Source organism: Lactuca virosa, chromosome 8 (assembly GCF_052849685.1).
Source record: "Lactuca virosa cultivar CGN04683 chromosome 8, Lactuca_virosa_CGN04683_v6, whole genome shotgun sequence".
Taxonomy (NCBI): domain Eukaryota; kingdom Viridiplantae; phylum Streptophyta; class Magnoliopsida; order Asterales; family Asteraceae; genus Lactuca; species Lactuca virosa.
In genome coordinates, this window is record NC_136433.1 from 18,010,903 (window position 1) to 18,018,960 (window position 8,058).

General features: G+C 42.5%; 1 non-coding gene across 1 annotated transcript; it reads left to right on the forward strand.

Moving 5' to 3' along the window:
* The first annotated feature begins 5,108 nt into the window (after positions 1-5,108).
* On the forward strand, positions 5,109-5,215 carry LOC145135230 (small nucleolar RNA R71). The gene has a single exon (XR_013719692.1). It is a non-coding gene; the product is annotated as a small nucleolar RNA R71 (small nucleolar RNA).
* The last annotated feature ends 2,843 nt before the right edge of the window (positions 5,216-8,058 follow it).

Here is an 8,058-nt window from a genome sequence, read left to right on the forward strand (position 1 = left end):
ATTATTATTTTCAAAAGAATGGACTTTTGACCAATCTACTAAATCCAAAACATGTGTATACATTCCCACGTACATTTAAATAAAATAAATAAAATAATATTATATGTTAAAACAAAGATTATCTAAAGTCATGTTTTCTCCAAAATGCATTGTTATTGTCGACTTATAATATAAATATAAATTCATAATATCTGAAATTCAGATTCAAATATTTTCCTATATCAATTGTCTTCTTTGTTATTCATCTCCAATCTCCAATTTCGATTCAGATTCAAAAACTTTGAAATATTTCGTTCATTTATTTTCAAGAAATATTCATTAAATTCTTTATATTTTGACCTGTTTTTTTCCCTCTTTTAAAGATAAATTCTAATAGACCATCAATTGTATTCAAATTTTGATAATTACACGGTCATCCTCGTATAGTAGGAAAAAATTTCATTAAATCTCAAAATTTTGGCATCATATACCCCTTTTTTAAGGCCCAAAGTGTTTGTTAGGCATATAAGTTTTTCAGATTTTTCCATTTTTGTCATTTTTATCTATAATAACAGGTTTCAAAGTTACCGTATAATTTGCAAAAAAATCTCTTAAGTTTACAAATCTTTTGCAAAAAAAAAAAACCATTAATTATAGACCATATTGTTTTTACTTCTAAACCAGATTGTTGGATTTAGGATCTTAATAATGGTTTGTAATACGTTGTTAAGGATTCTTATTTTCGTATTGATGAACACGGAATGACATCGTTTTCTATAAAGACTGAATAAATAAAATTCTTCCTAGTAAGGTTAATATAGTTCGATGGAGAGCTGTCTTGGACCATTTGCCTACCAAAACAAACTTTTATAGCCATGGTATTGACATTCCTTGTTCCTTATGCCAAATTTGTAACAACTCTATAGAAGATATCTGACATATGCTCATCAAGTGTGAAGTGACGTCCCAAATCTCTATAGAAGATATCTGACATATGCTCATCAAGTGTGAAGTGATCAAAGTAACCCGACATGTCTCCCCCAAAGTTGGGTCCTCCCATGGGTGCATTTTGGTGCACCGGTTGTCCTCTGTCACCTCTTCCTCTCACATTTCTTCGTCCTCTTGGCCTCGGTTGGGGTGCGGGTTGGTCTTGGTGTACCACATCATCATCCACCGGTATGCTCCAATGTGATCCCTTATTTGTTACCACACACATAGACTCTAAATATCCCATAGGGAGATCATCACCAGGCTTGCGTGTCAAAGTCCGGGTCAAACGTAGGACAAGAAGACCATAGGATTTTGCAAGGCGTGTAACAAAATGACCCCCATTAATGGGGCTACCAGCTCTAGAAATAGCAGCCTTGCTGCCCAAATAGTTCGCCAGATGGTACGGGATGTTGCAGAAAACCCCCGGCGTGACAATGCTCCAAAGGAAAAATAGGTTCAAGCTAGTGACCTTGTCCCCATGTCGCTTGTGATTGATGGAAAAACCGATCAAACGATGAAACAATCGTTGGAGCGGGGATCTAATTTAACTCTCCTGTGAGACCCCCGAGTGAAATACTCCATTGGCAATTGAAACCCAAAAATTCGGTCCTGATGCGCCCGGCAAATACTCCCGTGCTGCTGTCCTCATAAAAAGCTCAAATGCAGGCAATTGTGTTTCATGCTGCTCATAAATACCCATGCGCCATGCAAACTCGACCAAGCTGCATTCCCTGTACTCGCAACCTAGGCGGAATACGAGTACCCTTGAGTAAAAGGGATCAATAGTAGCGGCTTCAAAAGATACGGAAGCGAAGAACTCCACACAAAGCTCCTGGTAAACTGGCTCACTGATAGCAAACAAGTTTCTCCACCCGTTACAAGTGAAGGAAAAATTATCCACTGAAAAGTGCTTGGTAAAAAATGAAGCCACCCTTTCCATCAATCCAATCTCCCCAAATTGTACCCAATAAATCCTTGGAGAAATGGCAAACTCCCTACTATGCAGCCACCCCAATTTGTTTGTGAAGTTAGTAAGCACATCGGTTGGCATATCCACTGGAAGTCGGTACAATGTGTAGCGGGATGACACATGGCCTTGAAATTGCTCATTTGCACCTCTTGAAGCCATTTTTCTGCAAAAACAAATAAACCAGAAAAACAAAACAAAATGCTCCATATGTTAAACAGATTAGCAGCAAACAGAAGACCATATCCCAGGTCTCACGTCGTGAGCAATAAGGCTCACGTCGTGAGTTCGTTGCCTACAGCGAGAATCGGTCATGACAGTTTACAAATCGGGCCAAATACTTTGTTGGGGTTTTATTCTAACTTGATTCTAAGTATATTAATCCCACACGCAGTAAAGATTTCTCATATTTAGGGCATCGATTTTGACATTCAAATAGACTACAAAACCTAACCCCTAAATCAACCAAATAAGTCAAAATTAAACACTAAAAGTAAGATTGGTGTACCTTAGATTGATGTTATCGTGAGCACAAGAGTAAAATGTAGTGGAATCGGCCGAAATCGAGTGTGTGTGGGGGGGACCAGGGAGTTTTCGTTCGTGGATAAGAAAAGGATAGGTCAAACGTGTTCTGCTTTCTTTAATCTGGTGGTCCCGATTTTTGTCTTTCTCACGTCGTGGGATTATAGGCCTCACGTCGTGAGTCTGTTTTGTGGGCTAAAATATTGGGCCATTTAATTAATCAGTAGAAATGGGCTAAGATAAATTTTAGGCTAAATGATTCATTTTAGTCCCGTTAATCTTCGGGCTCACGTCGTGAGTAGCGGACTCACGTCGTGAGTCATGTCTGATCAAAATTTAAACTTATTTTTTTTTTCACTTTCATTTATTCTTAAACCCTTAATTTGATTACCACTTAATGAATGAACCCCACACTCGATTTTTACCATTCAGAGGATTATTAGATGATGATACGATTGATATTCCTAACAACTAAAAATTCGAAAACTAAAACGACAAGAAAAGAAAATTCAAACCGAGCCCGGGTTGCCTCCCGAGAAGCGCTTCTTTTTTATGGAGTCGTGATCCGGACTCCGTGCCGCCTTACGGTGAGCCGTCCATCACCAACTGAACCTTCTGCTCCGTCCATCGTCTCTTGTAAGCTTGAACTCGTCTAATATACGCCTTTTTCGAGTTCTCTTTTTTAGCTTTCACCTCGTCTTCATCAAGCTTCATTTTGATCCCTTTAGTCTCTAATTTCTCTTTATTCTTTTTCAGCTCTAATATCATCTTCTCTTCTTCCACCACTGGACTCGTCTCCTTAGAAGTTACCTCGTCTTCATCCTCATCACTCAATAATTCATCGCTTTCCTTACTTACCCAAGAAGTTGGATTTGTATAGGCAATGAATTCAACTAAAAACGGGACGGATGCTCTCGGTTTTGTTCGTTTGACTTGTTGAATTGTTTTCATCTCTTCTTCCATCAACTTCTCTAATTCCCCAAGTTCATCATCTTCATAAATGTTACAAACCTCATTTTGAACACCATTTCCCTTGAAATCTTCTTCTATTCCAAAAATTTCCTTCTCATCTCCAACTCTTAAAGTGAGCTTGGATTCGCGTATATCAACTAATGCTCCAGCAGTATTAAGTAATGAGCGACCAAGAATAATCGGAACATCGGGTTCTTCTTTCATATCTAAAACCACAAAGTCTATAGGAAAAACGAATTTCCCAATTTTCACTAGAATATCTCCCACAATGCCCCGGGGTTGTGTCACTAAACGGTTTGCCATGTGAATAGTCATTTTTGTAGCCTTCAACTTCTGAATATTCAACTTCTGATAAAATGAATAAGGCATCAAATTTATGCTAGCCCCGGAATCGGATAAAGCATAAATCTTCATATTATTCCCAAACTCACATGGAAGAGTGAGGCGTCCAAGATCTCCCATCTTCTTAGGTAACTCTCCCATCAATACTTTTGAACTTTGCTCTCTTAAAATAACTTTGGAATTTTTCTTCAATTGTTGACGAGCGTCTATTAAGTCTTGTAGGAACCTTGCATACTCGGGAATTTTGGCTAATGACTCGAAAAAAGGAGTATTAATTGGTATACCTTTCACATGTTTTATGAACTCCAAATGCTCCCTTTCCAATGGACTAAGATCAGCTCGGGACGGAAACGGTAAAGGCGGACGATAAGCCGGAACAATTTTTGACGTTTTCTGTTCAGACTGATCCCACGTCGCGAGCATAGCGGGCTCACGTCGTGAGTTTCGTATTTCAGCAAAATTTTGATTTTCGATCTTTAACTTCTTCGATTCTGGTTCGGGCTGCCTTGGCTCCACTTCTAATGCTTCTAGGAACTCAGAGATGGCCTCTTCTTCAGTCTCGATCATCATAACATGGGATTGAGCATTCTTTTTGGGAAATTGTGAGGATAATTTGTTGCTCACCAAAGTAATTAGTTGACCAATTTAGACTTCGAGATTATGGATCGATGCTTGATGATTTCTTAATGAAGCTTGCTGGTCAATCATCATTGTTTGCTGTTCTTTCATCATTTTCATGTGTTCCTTCAGCACTGCATCAATATCATCATGCCTTTTCTCGGAAGCTTCCATAAATCGGGTCAACATGTTTTCGAAATCTACTTTCTTCTCGGCTGGTGGTTGCTCTTTTTGGTAGAAGCCTCGGCCTGTCTGCTTATATTTTTCTTCTTTTTGCTTCTTGTATTCATCATATGGAAGCCACTCCTTCTTTGCTTTTCTCCAATCTTCATCATATTTATCCCCACTCGAATAGCAAACTTGAGCCTTTTTATACCCATTATCATCTAAGTTGCAGTCTTTGGTCAAGTGTGGACCATTGCACCTTTCACATCCAACCCTTATAGCATGTATTGTCTGGTCCATCTTTGCCATTCTCCTATCCATAATATCAAGCATGGCTATTACAGCAGCCATGTCTGCAGATTGTCCACCCCCGCTTCCCTTAACTCCATCCAGCCTTGGATTGTGGTACTCACGAGAATGTTTTGCAAATTATTCAACCAACTCTTTGACTTCCCCGGGATTTTTCTTAGTTAGGGGTCCTTGAGAATCAAGGAGCCGTATTGTCATGACATTGACCCCATCATAGAATATGGATACTTCTAGTTGAATGTTAAGGTCATGTTGAGGACAATTCCTTAACAACCCTTTGTAGCGTTCCCATGCCTCGTAAAGTGACTCACCTGGATTTTGCTCAAAATTAGCTATTGCCTTCTTGAGTTTAGCTATCTTGGAAGGTGGGCAAAATTGTTCTAGAATGTAGCATCCGGATTCCCAGGTATCTTATTTTAAGTATTTATATTGAATTTTAGAGAGGGACTCGGCGAGTAGGCGCTCAGACTCGCCAAGTGGGATCGCGGATTTCTAGTCTGATTTAATGAAGGACTCGACGAGTCGATGCGTGGACTCGGCGAGTCCGCGCTGTTAAGTGAAACCCTAATTCTCGGGGCCTGTGCCCTATTTAAAGGCCTTTATAGCCTCCCCTGAGAAACCCTAGAGAGAGAAAGAGAACGTTTGTGGTGCAAGAGGAAGGCTAATTCACCATTTCTTGTGTGTTTTAGCAAAAGAGAAGTAGTTTCCAACAAGAGGAGGTCAAGGGAACTGTGGATCCAGGGTTTCAAGTTCAGATCTACACTATTGAGGTATCAAATCGAACTTCCCTTCTGTTTTGGGTTAAGATCTATGATTTAGGGTTTCTATAAACCTTTTTAGGCTTGAAAGGTTGAGGTTATGGTCCCTTGCTGGGTTAGACCTCAGATCTGGACCCATAGAGGTCCAGAGAACCTTTCCCATTTTGCTTTATGCTTGTTCATGGAGGATTGGAGACTAGGTTGCCATTTTTAGAGTTATTTCTCCATTTATGACTTGATGTGGGTTGCATGCACGTAAAGGTTGCACCTTAACGTGACCTTTGAGCACTTGAAGGCCAGATCTATAGTTTAGAGAAGCAGATCTGACCTCATAAGGTTATTTGAGAGTTGTTATGGGAGCAACTCGCCGAGTCCATAAGTGGACTCGACGAGTCGAGTCGGGGTTCCCCGCGATTCGTGACAGGTGTAACCCGTCGAGTGGAAGGATGACTCGACGAGCCAAGAGAGGCTGAAAGGATTCAGAGGACCCGCATGGACTCGCCGAGTCGCCCTTGTGCACTCGAGTCCGGTCAAAGTTTGACCGTTGACTTTCGTTGACCTTAGGGTTCTGGTCAAGACTGATTCAAGAGAGTTCAGGGAAGGGTAGAATGGCCTTCTACCCAATCTGTAGAGATGAGATCACGAGAGAATATTGATCGGGGATGTTATTTGAATAATAGGAGGAGGCTAAGTCGGGACGTTGAGCACGAAAGTTTATCCGACTTCATTGAGGTGAGTCTTCTCACTATACTGTACCTGGAAGGGTACCTATGTGTGATCGGAAGGTCTTATATGCTATGAGATGTATGAGTTGTATGTTGTTATGTGATATGTATGTGTTATGTATGTTATGTACGATATGGACCGGAAGGTTAAGATGATATGGACCGGAAGGTCAAGATGATATGGACCGGAAGGTCAAGTGGTTACGGACCGGAAGGTCGATACGGGTAGGACCAGAAGGTCTACCGGGATTCGGGACGGAAGTCCCCTGAGACACATGGATCTGAAGATCCTACAGAGTTATGGCCTGGAAAGGCGTATGTGTTGTATGTGGTATCTTGGGGAACTCACTAAGCATTTATGCTTACAGTTGTTATATTATGTGTTTCAGGTACTAGTGATGATCGCGGGAAGGCGCCGGCATGATCCGTACACACTTATAGAGTTTATGTTATTGAGATTCCGGGACATGTTTTATTATGACACAGTGGATACATTATGTTCGCGTTGAACCAGCTTCGCTTGGGAGCGAAGGATTGGTGGAAGTTCGTGACGGCGAGCTTCACTCTTGCAGAGATTTCAGCGGTGACCTGGGAGAGGTTCACCACCATGTTCAGAGACGAGTATGTTCCCCCAGTGGAGAGGGAACGGTTGGTTCAGGAGTTCTTGACCCTCAAGCAGGGTACTGATTCGGTTACTGTGGTTACCAGGAAGTTTCATGAGATGGCGATGTTCTGCCCTGAGCAGGTGTCTTCTGAGCAGGCACGCATGAGCCGGTATTTGGGCGTTTTGAGGAGGGATATTCGGGAGTTCGTGTCGAACTCGACTTACCATACATTTGCTGAGCTCCAGGCAAATGCCCGAAAGAGGGAGATTGAGTTGGAGACTCAGGCCAGGGAGGAGGCCGAATCTCAGAGGATGGATCGGCGGCCGGCACAGAAGGGCCGCACTTGTGGGAAGTGCGGCAAGGGACATGATGGGGTCTGTCGATCAGGTGCTTGCTACAAATGTGGCAAGGAGGGGCATATCGGATTGCCCCAAGGGATTTATGGTTTGCTTTCATTGCAACCAGACTGGCCATCGGAAGGCCGAGTGCCCGCAGTTACATCAGGGATCAGCACAGGGATCTGCCCCTGCTGCTAGGGTTACCGAGGTTCGGCCAGCGAAGGCCGAGGCACCGAAGGCTCGCGGGAGAGCTTTCCAGTTGACAGCAGAGGAGGTCCGTGCAGCGCCCGATGTAGTGGCTGGTATGTATTCTTATTTATTTATGCTGAGTTGAGATATTGTGCTTATATGATGATATGCGTAGGTACTTTTCTTGTGAGTTTTGTACCTACCTTAGTGTTATTTGACTCGGGTGCGAGTCGATCATTTGTGTCGATAGCGTTTAGTCGACACATCAGTAGCAGACGAGAGGCGTTGAGTCGACCTCTGCGAGTTTCCATAGCTAACGAGCGAGCGGTGTATGCTACGGATGTGATACGAGGATGTGTACTCGAGATCTTCGGTGTTGAGTTCCCGATAGATCTGGTCCTGATAGCGATGGGGGACGTGTGTGTCATAGTGGGCATGGATTGGTTGAGCCGATTTGGGGCTGTTATAGACTGCGAGCGACAATTGGTGACGATACGAGACCCTAGTGGGGGAGTACTTACGGTGTACGGCGAGGGTACCCGATGTGGGTCGGTGATTTGTTCGGCTACCAGAGCAAGA